The sequence below is a fragment of the Notamacropus eugenii genome, chromosome 1, assembly GCF_028372415.1.
Source record: "Notamacropus eugenii isolate mMacEug1 chromosome 1, mMacEug1.pri_v2, whole genome shotgun sequence".
In the NCBI taxonomy this organism is placed as follows: domain Eukaryota; kingdom Metazoa; phylum Chordata; class Mammalia; order Diprotodontia; family Macropodidae; genus Notamacropus; species Notamacropus eugenii.
In genome coordinates, this window is record NC_092872.1 from 25,583,347 (window position 1) to 25,598,496 (window position 15,150).

At 35.7% G+C, this 15,150-nt stretch overlaps 1 protein-coding gene across 1 annotated transcript in view; it reads right to left on the reverse strand.

The window, feature by feature from the left end:
- CNTLN (centlein) overlaps positions 1-15,150 on the reverse strand; it is a 438,525-nt gene that overhangs the window by 15,356 nt on the left and 408,019 nt on the right. The window lies entirely within an intron of this gene.

The window sequence follows — 15,150 nt, forward strand, 5'->3', positions numbered from 1 at the left end:
CAGGCACAGCAGCCAGATCCATTGTTGGAGCATAAAAACCCTGGGGGCACTGAGGAGCTGATTCTTGCCTCGGCCTTGTGTGGAGGCCCTGGGGGAGCTGATCTTTGTCTCACACTGAATGGTGGCCCTGCCCATCCAGCTTATCTGAAAATCAGCCCCCAGTGCTGACTTGGTGGAACTGGAGGCCAGGTGACTGTGGAGAGGTAACTGCTAAGATTCTGGGCACAAAAATCCCTACTGTGCCCAGACCAGTACATGCTTGATTGTGTGACCTTGGAGGAACTGAGAACTTACAGATTCCCAGAGTATACCCTACTCTTGACAAAGGACCCAAAAGTCAAGTAACTGGTTGGGAAAATGCCCAAAAAAGGGAAAAAAAATAAGACTATAGAAGGTTACTTTCTTGGTGAACAGATATCTCCTCCTATCCTTTCAGATGAGGAAGAACAATGCTTACCATCAGGGAAAGACATAGAAATCAAGGCTTCTGTATCCCAAACATCCAGAATAAATATTCAATGGGCTCAGGCCATGGAAGAGCTCAAAAAGGATTTTGAAAATCAAGTGAGAGAACTGGAGGAAAAACTGGGAAGAGAAATGAGATGCAAGAAAAGCATGAAAAGGAGGTCAACACCTTGCTAAAGGAGACCCAAAAAATGCTGAAGAAAATAACACCTTGAAAAATAGGCTAACTCAATTGACAAAAGAGGTCCAAAAAGCCAATGAGGAGAAGAATACTTTGAAAAGCAGAATTAACTAAATGGAAAAGGAGGTTCAAAAGCTCACTGAAGAAAATAGTTCTTTCAAAATTAGAATGGAACAGATGGAGGCTAATGACTTTTTGAGAAACCAAGAAATCACAAAACAAAACCAAAAGAATGAAAAAATGGAAGATAATGTGAAATATCTCATTGGACAAACAACTGGAAAATAGATCCAGGAGAGACAATTTAAAAATTATGGGACTATCTGAAAGCCATGATCAAAAATAAAAGAGCCTAGACATCATGAAAAGGTAAACAGTAAAGAGAAATCATAAGGGACTTACTAAAGTTGAACTATTCACATTCCTACATGGAAAGACAATATTTGTAACTCTTGAAACTTTTTTCAGTATCTGGGTAGTTGGTGGGATTACACACACACACACACACACACACACACACACACGCACGCATGCATGCACACACACACACATAGAGAGAGAGATAGAGAGCACAGGGTGAATTGAATAGGATGGGATCATATCTTAAAAAAATGAAATTAAACAGTGAGAGAGATATTTTGGGAGGAGAAAGGGAGAAATGAAATGGGGCAAATTATCTCTCATAAAAGAGGCAAGTAAAAGACTTTTCAGTGGAGGGAAAAAGGGGGGAGGTGAAAGAAAAAACATGAAGCTTACTCTCATCACATTCGACTAAAGGAAGGAATAAAATAAAAATAAAATAAAACACTCATTTTGGTATAAAAACCTATCTTCCAATACAGGAAAGTGGGGAAGAACAGGATAAGCAGGGTGGGGGGATGATGGAAGGGAGGGCAGTGGGAGGAGGGAACAATTTGAAGTCAACACTCTTGGAGAGGGACAGGATCAAAAGAGAGAATAGAAGAAATGGGGGGCAGGATAGAATGGAGAGAAATATAGTTAGTCTCACACAACACGACTACTATGGAAGTCATTTGCAAAACTACACAGATATGGCCTATATTGAATTGCTTGCCTTCCCAAAGAGAATGCATGGGGAGGGAGGGATGAAGAGAAGTTGGAACTCAAAGTTTTAGGAACAACTGTTGAGTATTGTTCTTGCAACTAGGAAATAAGAAATACAGGTAATGGAGTATAGAAAGTTATTTTGCCCTACAGGACAAAAGAGAAGATGGGGATAAGGGAAGGGAAGGATGTTGGAAGGGAGGGCAGATTGGTGATAGGGGCAATTACAATGCTTGGCGTTTTGGGGTGGGGGGAGGGGAGAAATGGGGAGAAAATTTAGAACCCCAAATTTTGCGAAAATGAATGCTAAAAATGTAAATAAATAAATTAAAAAAAATAAGTAAGCACTTATCTCTCCCAGAAGGACAAATTATGCTGATGGAAAAGTACCTTCACCATCATCATCTCAGGAATTTTCTGAGTCTTGAAGCTAAACTCAGCTATATAATTAGGGAAGACGGGGAGTTCTCTAGGGCACAGGATGGCTCTCAAGGAGATTTTCTAATAGATGTATTTGTTTGTCCTAGGAGTCTCATACTGCTTGACCAAGTGCAGGGCAGAATTTCTTGCTTCTACTATGCTTCTAGATTTTAGTGGAAGTGTTTCCCTTAACCTGGAAACCTGAGTATGATCAACAAAGAGGATTTTTTTAAAATGTCCTCTGACAAACAAGGAGTCTCTAGCACAGGACATATAGGGAGAAAAAGCAAAAGCTACTGCTAACTCCAACTCAGACCATGATTCCTTTTGCTGGCTGGGAAGTACAGGTCAGAGAGATCCTTGAAAACAGGCATTTTGGAGGAGGTCCCCATTTCTTAGCATAGTGCCTGGTGCATAGTAGGAGTGTGATAAATTCTTGACTATTTTTCAACTCTTGGATAAAGCACAGGAAGAGTATTGTTGTACCTTCCATTATAGACTGGCTATGTTAGAAAAGGGTGAGCTCTCCAGCACCCATTATAGAGAAAGAAGTGGAAAATAGTGGGATAGTTCATAGAAACCAAATTCAATTACAACATTTATTATACAAATGGACATTTACTTTTTTCTACGCTGCTATCTTACAATCTCTGTCTCTCACATAGTTTACAAAGGTTAAACTCTGTTGCTGAAGAAAGGTTATTTATTTTGCACAGATTTTCAATGGCTTCTTTCATGTAAACACCTGCAGATGCCTACCTGTGGGTACTGGTATTCTACTGCCAAAATCTCAATTTTATGTCTTATATTGAAAAAAAATTTGGCTGTGTAAAAATGCATCCTCTATAAAGGTAAGACATAAATGATGTGTGCAGATGTTTGAGGAATATATTAGATATAACATCCATGACTATAAGATACAGAAGGCACAGTTTATAATATGAAAACTAGCTGCAATAGGCAAAATTGTAAAATGGAGATTCCTATGTCAGTAAAAAACAAAAAGTAATTTATATTCAGCTTTAAGAAATGAAACTAATAATATTTTTATTTTATTCTTAATCAAAAAACTATTGCTAAAATATTATTTTAAATGCCCTTGACTTTTTCCCTTATAGAAAATTTAGCATGAAACAAATTACAGCATAATAGCAAGTATCTATAAGCCCATTCTATCTAAAGAGACAGAAAATAAAATATTTAGACAAGAGATATTTATTGCCCTCAAGTAAAGAATTTAATAACCAATAGTCTGACTAGGATGAATTTGAATATACCCTGAGTTTTCAGTCAAGGCTAGGGAATTTTTCATGATTTTTCTTCCTAAATGGAAGAAAGCAACAGTGCATGACTGTACGGGGAGGAGTTTATGCAAGAAATTGGAAAGAAGAGATACACTTTTTTTCCTTCAAGAGATGACTTAGTAATTGACTACAGATATGTGGAGTGAGAAAGATGGCCTTTGGAAGTGGAAGCCAAATAGGTTAAACTAGATCATCAACCTACTCCCAATTTCCAACTTGCCTCCTCAGAGACTTAAGAGAATCAGATATATCTTAATTTGAGTTAAGATAGCTTGTTCTCACTGAGAAAACTTATTCACTCTGTGCATTTTCTGATATATTCTAATCTGTTTAAAACCTATGATTGCAAACTTCTGTTTGCTATTTGCTTCGATAAATGTGTTCTATTGCTTCTCAACTGTATCTTTTGTGTAATTAGAGTCTGATAGGAAGGAGTCAAACTGCAAGTATAAGGTAAGGACTACCATTTCCTTTTGTTTTTAAGTTTTTAAATTTATTCTAAACTTAAATAAAACATAAGAAAAGAGAAACAAGCATTTCTATAACTGTAATAAAAATGATTGCACATGAAACTGCAAATCTATTCTATAAAACTTGCTATTTCTTTTAGATATATATAAAATATCATGTAACTTAAAAAATAAAATAAAAAATTGTCAGGTACACAGCAGAACATGAGAGGATTCAATATAAAATAATAAATTTTCATGTCAAGAAAACCTACGTAATATGTACTACACATTGTTTTCAAAGTTGTCCATCTTTTCTTTGCTCCTGTTTTCTTTTGTTCTCTGCTGTGTACTTTTTACTTTATTTTTCCCCTCCGTCCTCCCAAAGGCTATAATGAAGCACAGATACAAATACACACATACATAAATATATGTACATATACACACATACACACACATAGATGCAGATATCTATAAACATATGCATGTATATATATGTATATTTATACATATATCTTATATATATGTATATGCACATATATGTAAGATCGTACTATGCTTATTTCCACTGTGTCTGTTTCTCTGAAGGTGAATAGAATTTTCCTTCTTAAGTCCAAGTCTTTCCACTTTTTTCTACATCAACCCACTCATCATTTCCTACCCGACAGCAATATTCCAACCTAATCACATTCTATCTGAGAGATGTATGCATCTATGTAAGTTTTTTGTTGTTGTTGCAATTTTCTGCCTTCCTTTTATTCTTGACTGCATAGATTTCATTTATACAAGAAAATTTTAATTTAAAATAATCAAAATTATCCATTTTACACTTCAACACTTCAACAATTATCTCATTTTATAATATAGTTTAAGGTCTGATACTAATGAATCTGCTTCCTTTACCTCTTTTTCCCCCTGGTTTCTTTAAGTTCCTGACCTTTTGTTCTTCCAAATCAATGCTGTTACTATTTTTTCTAACTCAGTTAGATAATTTTTTTAGTAACTTAATTGGTGTGGTATTACTTAGATTAGTTAAGTAAAATTGTCATTTTTTAATTATATTGGCTTACCTACCCATTAACAATAAATATTACTTCAATTATTTAGATCTAACTTTATTTGTATAAAACATGTTTTTTACTTATGTTCGTATAGTTCCTCTGTCTGTTTTGGCAGGTATACTCTCAAGTATTTTATATTGCCTAGTTATTTTAAATGGTCTAAAACAATATTGAATAATATGGCTGACACAATGTACTTTCCGTTTTTCTCTATTAATTAAATCTATTATAACTTTAACTTTGTCTGAGATCATGATTATTACTCCTATTCTTTTTACATAATAAATTCTACACCTGACCTTCATTTTATGTTTGTATGCATGTCTCATTTTTATAGCATTTCCTGAAAGCAACATAATGTCGAAATCAAATTTTTAATCTGCTATCAGTTTCCATTTTATGGGTAAATTCATCCCATTCATATTCTAAACTATAATTACTTATTGTATATTTTCCTACTTCTTATTTTTCTTCACCATCTCACCCTATTCCTATCCCTCCTCACTCTTCTACTTTACTTCTATCTACTATCTTGCCCTCCTATTCCTTAACCTACTCACCCCTCCAAGAATCCTTCCCTTATCCTCAACTCCGATCCTATCCCCTTGCCCTCGTTTCTTTCTGAATTTAGAAGACTTTTACACCCTTCTAGATATATATATATATATATATATATATATATATATATATATATATATATATATATATATATATATATATATGTTGTTCTCTCTTCAACCTATTCCCAATGAGAGTAAGGTTATAGCCCTACTAGCCCTCTCCCTTGTGATGGTAATTTAAAATAGGAAGATCTTTGCCATTCATTAATTGGCCCATGTGACCTGCCTGAGTCACATGGAAGCCTGAGTCATATGGAGTTTGTGGTGGGAGGAGTTTGCTGAACAGGTAGAGCAGGAAGAGAAGGAGCTAGAGACGAGCTGAGAGGAAGTTAGTCCTGAGACCAGTCAGAACTGAAGGATGCAGGCTCCTGGGTGGTGTGATTGATTTTGTGATTGTGATTTTGTTTAAGGGGCCTTGCTTGTGAATGGTTTGTGGCTCGAGGCTGGTATTGTCTTCTGCATTGTTACTGTGTATAGGTTTTTGTTACTATGATGGATTTGGTTTTCTGGTGTCTGAATAAATGTTATGGTTCTGTCTTCCATGTGGAGCCATCTGTGGTATTTTGCAATTCAGAATTGTTCTGAGGACACTGCGAATATCTCATTGGTGCTACAGACCCTTCTCCCCCTACTAGCTTCTTCTGTTTATCAATTTTTCCTTCTTTGCCTCCTTTGTATGAGATAATTGCTCTTTTTTATCTCTCCCTATTGTTTTCTTTCTTAAGAATCACCTCATCATACTTGGCTCAGCCCAAGACTTTCTTTCAAACTATCCAAATAAAATGATGGTCATAAAAGAACAGATAATATTTTCATATATAAGAAGTAAACAATTGGACCCTATTGAGTCTCTTATAATTGGTCCTTAATGTTTTGTCTTATAGTTCTTCTGGATGTTATATGTAGAATTTTCCCTTAAGTTCTGCTGTTTTTTGTCGCAAATACCTGAAAAGCTGTCAGTTTGTTAAATGTCCATTTTTTAAAATTCAGGATCATGCTTATTTTTGCTGAGTAAGTTGTAACTCCAGATCTTTTGCTCTATGACATATAGTATTCAAAGATCTACAGTCCTTCAATACATTAACTGCTAGGTTTTGTGTAATTCTAATTGCAGATCTACAGTCTTTAAATTATTTCTTGTTGTTGTTGCTTCCAATATCTTCTCCTTAATCGGGGAACTCTGAAACTTGGTTATGACTTTTCTGTAAGTTTTCCTTCTGGATTTCTTTCAGGTGGTGTTCAGTGGATTTTTTCTATTTCTGCTTTGCTTTCTTATCCTAAAACTTCATAGTAATTTCCTTGATAATTTCTTGTAATGTTATATTGGTTCTTTTTTTTAAATCATAATTTTCAGGTAGTCCAACTATTCTTATATTATTTCTCCTCGATGTGTTCTATAGATCAATTGTTTTTCTGATAGAGATGTTTCACATTCTCTTCTTTTTTTCATTCTTTTTTGTTTTATCATTTCTTTGTGTCTTATGATGTCATTAGCTTCCCTTTGCCTGATTTTAGTTTTCAAGGAATTATTTTCTTCCTTAAGTTTTTGATTCTCTGTTTCTAGTTGACTGATTTTCTTTTCATAATTTTCCTGGATTGCTCTAATTTTTTTTCCTAATTTTTTCTCAGTCTCTTTCATTTGATTTTTAAAGTCCAAGACATCTTTTTTGTGCTTGGGACCATTTGACAATTCTCCTTGAAAAAGGAGTGACTTTTTAAGCTCCATTATCTTCCTTTGAATATGAACCCAGATATGGCTTTTGTTTTAAACCTAAAAATTCTTCTGCTTCTCCAGCAGAAAGATAGCAGTCCAGTACTCCTCTCAGAGACTATATATGAGAGTTTCAGGGATCCATATTAATGGCTCTCTTAAACATATTTAAATAACCCATTACATGGGCAGTACATAACTTACATAAAGACAGAATTCAAGATATTTTGCTTGTTGGAATGAACACAATATTTTTTAGAACACTAAAGTAAGGCAGAAAACATCAAAAACTATTTTTTTGGCTTAGAATTCTGAGGACCATTACTTTATAGCTTCTAAATGTTTCTTGTTGCTGACTGTAAAAAGAATGTTTTTTCTCTGCCAACGATCTAGGATCCCCTAAGAGTCATTTAGAGGTCCACCAAAAATTTGCATAATGAGGAAGACATATTGCAAAAACGGGGTCTGATAATCACAAACTGTCAAAAGCTGTGTTTTATCCTTATTCAGCATCTCTAATCTTAAATCTTAGACTAAAATTATGAGGTACAATTACAGAACTACAATGCTAAGGTGTGGTTCCTCCCACTCTTCCTGCTCCAAGGAAGAGTTGCTCCTACACCTGTCACATATGGACAGAGGCCTAATTTTAAAAATAAGCTTTATTGATGCCTTTTATTTTAACATCACAGTAATTTCCAGACACACTCTCTTACCCACTTCTAGAACAATATTGGTCTTACTATGTGCTCTTGGAACTGTAAGATGGAATACGGTAGATTAGCTGAGAAAAGGAAGTGTCCTCACCCAAATGTGACAAGTCATGAAACACAGAACTTATTGCCTTAAAGCAGCCACAGAAAGATTACAAGACTATTCAAAAAGAAGGAAAAAGGATCGGTACATATTCTCAGACTAAATGATAAACAGGTAAAACAAAAAAGCAAAGCTATTTCTGGAATAAGCAAACATTGCATCACTCATCAATAGTAAAGGAGGACAAAGACGCATGCCGTTGAACTTGTCAAATATAGCCATGAATGGTTCACTTCTAGTAGGAGCCTATGAAACAGCTAAGTTCCAGGGAGGGAATCAAAAGACCCTCCATGGGTGGCATATGCATGGAATGAGCTTACGATATATGGACAAAGAAGTATAGGGCAGAGGGCTAGGTCATATGAATCTGTTTGTAGAATTGGAAGGGTTTATGATGGTGATTTAGGACCAGCTTAATGCCATGAGAAAGTACAGAAAGGTCTTCCTTAAGGAGCCCAGGTTAAGTGACATGATGCTGCAAGGAAATGGTAGAAACTGCTTAGCATATCACTGAAGGCTGCAAATACTTAACAAGACACGATCTAGCATCTAGAATTATAGGTCAAAAGCTTGCTGGCTGGTTTCACTGATGACCGACAAGAAAGCCACATAGCAGAAATGGGATCAAGATAGAGGCTAGGCCTATATTTTCATTGTCATAGACAACCTCCGGGGGATGAGGAGAGACTCCTTTTCACCACTGCAGGCCAGCACCTTCTCTGCAACTTCTAAGCTTCAAAAGTTGCCTTGTGCACTGGGAGCTTAAATGAGAGGGTAATGTAAATAGCATGTGTCAGAGATGGTACTTAAAACTCTGGTCTTCTGGCTTCAAGGCTAGTTCTGTAGCTACCATACCACACTGCTTTCTCACAGGCCTCAAAATATCCAGGACAGCACAACTAAAACTGAGCTGTTTCTCATAGCCCAGATATAATACTGATCCATAAAAAATTAAAAATAATATTTCAATAGATGTGATACAAAATACCCATAATCTTGTGTGTATGTACGTTGAAAAGCTTTCAAATACAGAGATGTAGCATAAGAAAACAAAATAACATGTGAACAGGATAAGTATATATCATATCCATCCCCTTGTCTGACCTAGTACCAAAGAAGCTTTCAGCAAACCTTGGGTTGGTGGATTGGGCGCAGTTTACATTTTATTACTTTCACTGAACTATAAAAAGCAGTTATTTTATCCAACAGTCTATGGGACATTAACTATAAAAGAAAAGGACAGTCACTTGTTTTAAGACTGTTTCTTTCTGAACTTCAATAGCAAGATGGAATAAGGTAGACATCTGTTGTCCTTCATAATACATTCAATTTATTCCAGTACAGACATAACAGAGGGTAAAAAAACCTAGTATTAGCTTATCAGCAGGAGGGTATGGAGGTAGTTAATATGATGCTGAACAACAGCTGTCACTGCTTCAGGCAACCCTTTTATTCAATGGATTGATTCTGGCACATTCCCCACGGCAATTGTTCTAAACTCTCTCCAACTCCTTCCTTCCCACCAAAAAAAAAACAAAAAAAAAACTTTGCCTTTGATATTATTGAGAAAGTTAATATTATTCATGGTGAACTCCCTCATTTATCCTCTACTTTTTAAAACCACTGTGTTCTTACCCATCCTCTGTTACCGACGTAAGGGCTGAACTAGGGCCATGACAGTATAAATAAAAAAAGAGGAAATTCCTGCAAGACATACCTTGGGGTAGAAATCAATAGGACTTGCCAACTGATTGCATGTGGGAAGTGAGAGGGGGATAGATCAAAAATGACTAAGTGGAATGCCATGCAAAGTGGTTTGCCATCAACAGAAACAGAGAAGCTCAGAGAAGAAATAGCTCTTGTCTGGAATATTGTCAAAACTTGATAACTAGTAACTCTACTTCCAATCTCTCTTGTCTCAAGTCTGTTCTTCAGACAACGAGCAAGGTATTTTAATGCACATATTTAGGTTATACTAATATCTTCATTGGGGCAGCAAGGTGGTACAGTGGATGGAGTGTCAGCCTGAAGGCAGGAAGACTCATCTTTCTGAGTTCAGATATGGCCTCAGGCGTCTATTAGCTGTGTGACACTAACCCTGTTTACCCGAGTTCCTCATCTATAAAGTAAGCTGGAGAAGGAAATGGCAAACCCCTCCATTATCTTTGCCAAGATAACTCCCAATGTGCTCACAAAGAGCTGGGTATGACCAAAATGACTGGACAACAAGAGTATGTCTTAATTAATATTTCATTTTAATGCATATATTTACATATTTATTCTCTTGCTCAAAGATATTGTGTAGCTCTATACTGACTATAGGTTAAAATGCAAACTTCTTAGCCTGATTTTTAGGCCCTCCATAACATGACTCAAAACTGACTTTCAAGTCTTATTTTCTACAACTACCTTTTATATACTATACATTCTAGCCAAACTAGAGAACTTGCTATTTGTTTACAATGGAAATTATAGAACAAAAATGACTAGCAGGAAGTTGCTATGTATATAACAAAGTAGTAAGAAAGGACTAGCTGCCTTTGATTAATTCAAGTTACTTGGACCAGATGAATATATTCTTAGGTTAGAAAGAATTGGCAGATATAATTGTTCAGCAATTATCATAAATATCTGAAAGATCATGGAAAACATGGGAGGCGTCATAAGGATGGAGAAAAGCAAACATTGTTCCAATTTTCAAATAAAGGAAAGGTAACTGAACAACAGACTGGTAAGAATTTGATTTCAATTCCTGGGAAAAATTTTAAATGGATCATTAAAAAGATGATTGGTATATATGTGGATAGGGAAGTAGTAATCACGAAGAGACAACATGGCTTCATCAAGAACAGGTCATACCACTTTCCTCTCTCACTCTCTGTCTCTTTTGGGTCATGGAGTGCTTGATAGTGTAGGCAATGATGTAATGATGAACTAGTCCAAGAACCACACCATCTATAACGCGTTCCACAAATGGCACAGAGATGGCATTAAGAAACTTAGATGATAGTTTTCATTTGGGGGTTTCTTTCAAAAAGGTAACTGGTAAATTCTATTTCCATATTGCTCACTGGTTCTAAGACTTCTAGGCAGTTTTCTTTTAAGATTTTTTATAAAGTATAGAAGCACAGCCAAAATGACTGAGTAAAAGCAGTGACTTGCCTAAGCTCTCCCAAATTCCCCTATAAGCAACTTTAAAAGTAACACTTCAAAATGAATTTTGGAGCAGCAGAACCAACAAAAGGATGAGGATATATAATTTTCCAAACTAAGACAGGTTAAAAGGTTGGCAGGAAAGGTCTGTCTCACTAAGATGAAAGTGGAGCACGATTTGGTGCAGGGTGTGTCATGGCAAGGCCACAGAAGACTCTGGGAGTGACTGAATCAACAGTGGAGGTTTCTGGAGCTCTCAGCCCATAGACAATAAGGGGGTCGGTTAACAGGTCAGAAAAAGATTGCAGAGAACATTAGGTGTAGGACTCTGTTGCACTGTCCATATGTGGTTCCAGGTCACAGCTCCAGGGCAAGGAATGGCACTAGTAAATGAAAGCATGCAGCTGCAAACATATCAGGGCTCTGGCCACATTTCTAGACAGAAAAATGTGTTTGTGGTGTCTGACGGACCAGAACACAGGCCAGGAGAATAGTGAGCATACCTCTCCTTAGATCATACCACCATGGAAGTACTGAACTACCACTAAAAACAGCAGCATGAAAAACTCAAAGCTCACAAGAGTGCCCTCTTCACCCTGGGAGCATAGCCCAACTTTAACAAAAAGTTAAAAATCAAGAAATAGGCTGGAAAATGAGCAAACAAAAACAAAGCTGACCATAGAAAGTTACTACCATGACAGGGGAAATCAAAACACAAACTCAGAAGACAACAAAGTCAAAAGGGTTAAATCCAAAGCCACAAAGAAAAATGTGAATTAGTCCCAGGTTCAAAAAAAGAGCTCCTAGGAGAGCTCAAAAAGGATTTTAAAAATCAAATGAGAGGTAAAGGAAAAATTTGGGGAAAAAAGTGAGAATGATACAAGAAAATCATGAAAGAGGAGTCAATAGTTTGGGAAAGGAAGCACAGAAAAAATACTGAAGAAAACTGAAGAAAAAACACAATAGGCCAAATGGCAAAAGATGCACAAAAATTCACTGAATAAAAGAACTCCTTTAAAAGTAGAACTGGCTGAATGGAAAAGGAGACACAAAAGTATTCTGAAATAATTCCTTAAAAATTAAGTTTGGAGAAGTCTCCATGAGACATCAAGAAATCATAAAGCAAAATCAAAAGAATGAAAAGACAGAAAAATGTGAAATATCTTATTGGAAAAAACAAATGACCTGGAAAACAAATCAAGGAGAGATAATTTTAAAATTACTGGACTACTGAAAGCCATGATCAAAAGAAGAGCCTAGACATCTTTTTAAAGAAATTATCAAGGAAAATTGCTCTGATATCCTAGAAACAGAGTGATAAAAAAGAAATTCAAAGAATTCACTGATCACCTCCTGAGATTACAAAATACGAATGCCAAGAAAAATTATAGCCAAATTCCAGAGCTCCCATGGGGATCAAGGAAAAATATTGCTGGCAGCAGGAAAGAAATAATTCAAATATGGAATCACAGTTGGAATAACACAAAATTTAGCAGCTTCTACATTAAAGAATCAGAGAGCTTGGAATATGGTATTCCAAAGGGCAAAGGAGCTAGGATTACAACCAAAGAGTCACCTACCCAGCAAAACTGAGTATAATCCTTCAGGGGGAATATGAACATTCAGTGAAATACAGGACTTTCAAGCATTTCTGATGAAAAGAAGAAAAAAAGACTCTCAAATACAAGACTTGAGAAGGATAAAAAGGTAAACAGGAAAGAGAAACCTTAAGAGATTCGATAAGATTAAATTGTTTACATTCCTACATAGGAAGATAAAACTTATAAACTCTTGAGAACTTTATCATTATTATGGAAAGTTAGAAGGAGTATATAAACAGAGACAAGGGGTATGGGTGTGAGTTGAATATGATGGGATGATACCTAAAATAAATTATAATTAATGGTTGAGAAACAGAGTTGCACTTGGAGAAGAGGGAAGTGAGAGGTAGAAAGGAGTAAATTATCTCATGTAAAAGAGGCACAAAAGAACTTCTGCAGTGGAAGAAAAGATGGGGATAGAGTGGATAATGCATGAATTTTACTCTCATTGAAGTTGGCTCAAAGAGTGAATAACATAAAAACTCAGATGGGTATAGAAATGTATCTTACCTTTTAGGGTAGCAGGAGGAGAAGGAGATAAGGGCAGAGGGCTGATAGAAAGAAGGGCAACTTTGGGGAAGAAGTAGTCAGAAGCAAAACATATTTGAGGAGAGATGGGGTAAAAGGAGAAAGAGAGGATAAACCAGAAAAATAGGATGGAGAGAAATACAGAGTAATCATAACTGTGAACAATTTTTCAGCAAGTTTCTCTGATAAAGGCCTCATTTCTCAAATATACAGAGAACTGAGTCAAATTTATAAGAATTGAAGTGATTCCTCAACTGATAAATGTCCAAAGGATACAAACAGGCAAAAGAAAGAAATCAAAACTATCTAAAATGCTCTAAATGACTTATTAGAGAAATGCAAATTAAAACAACTCTGAAATACCACCTCACACCTACCAAATTGCCTCATAGGACAGAAAAAGAAAACGACGAATGTTGGAAGTGATGTGGAAAATGGGCACTGAAGTACTGCTGGTGGAAATGAGAACTGATCCAACAATTCTGGAGAGCAATTTGGAACTATGTTCAAAGGGCTATAAAACTGCGCATATCCTTTGACTCAACAATGCCACTACTGTATCTGTATCTCAGGTCTGTATCTCAAAGAGATTTTTTGAAAAAGAAAAAGGACTTATATGTACAAAAAAACATTTATAGCAGCTCTTTTTGTGGTGGCAAAGAATCAGAAATTGAGGGGACATCCATCAATTGGGGAATTGCTGAATAGTTGGTTGCATATGATTATGATGGAATACTCTTATGCTGTAAGAAATGATGAGCAGAATGCTTTCAGAAAAACCTGCAAAGACTTACATGAACTGATAAGTGAAGTGAGCAGAACCAGAAAGTGTGCACGGTAACAGCAATATTGTGTGATGACCAACGGTAAATGGCTTCACTATTGTTAGCAATGCCATGATCCAAGATACTTCTGAAAGACTTACAATGAAAAGTGCTATCTACCACCTAAGAAAGTACTGATGGAGCCTGAATGCAGACTGAACCATACTTTTTTAAACTTCCTTTACTTTTCTTGGGATTTGTTTTGGTCTTTTTCTTTTACAACATGATTATTATGGAAATATGCTTTGCATAACTGCATATGTATAACCTTTAGCAAATTGCTCGCCTTCTCAATGAGATGGGAGGAGAGGGAAGGAGGGAGAGAATCTGGAACTCAACATTTTCTTAAAAAGCATGTTAAAATTATTTTTACTTTTAATTGGAAAGAAATAAAATATTAAAAAAGGTTTGTTTTTTTTTTTTAATTAGGACTAGGATTTTTTTTTTAGTAGTAGCTTTCAGAGAGACCAATCATTTTCAAATTCTTTATTCCTTGATTTGTTTTCTAGGTCAATTGCTTTTGTAATGAGACAGTTTCTTCTTTTTTCTATCTTGTGCTTTTATTTCAATATTTCTTATTACCTCATTGAGTTGTTTGCTTCTATTCGGTCCATTCTAATTTTCAGGGAGTTTCCTTCTTGGGAAAGGTTTTGTACCTCTTGTCCTACCCTGGTAATATCCATTCTAGTTCTTTGTTCCATAGATCTCATTTCCTCTCAAACTTTTTCCTCTATCATGCTAATTTTACTTAGAAAAAATATTTTAACTCTGAAAAAAACACTTGATACACCTCTTTCAGGAATTCTAGTTGCATTTTTTGCCCAAGTTGTTTTTTGCCTTGCATGTTTTGCTGGTAGATGTTTTTGAGCTAGTCATTGTCTTCTTCTGAGTTTGTGTCTTAAGTATCTCTGGTACCATAACACTTTTTATAGTAGGATTCTTTGTTTACTCA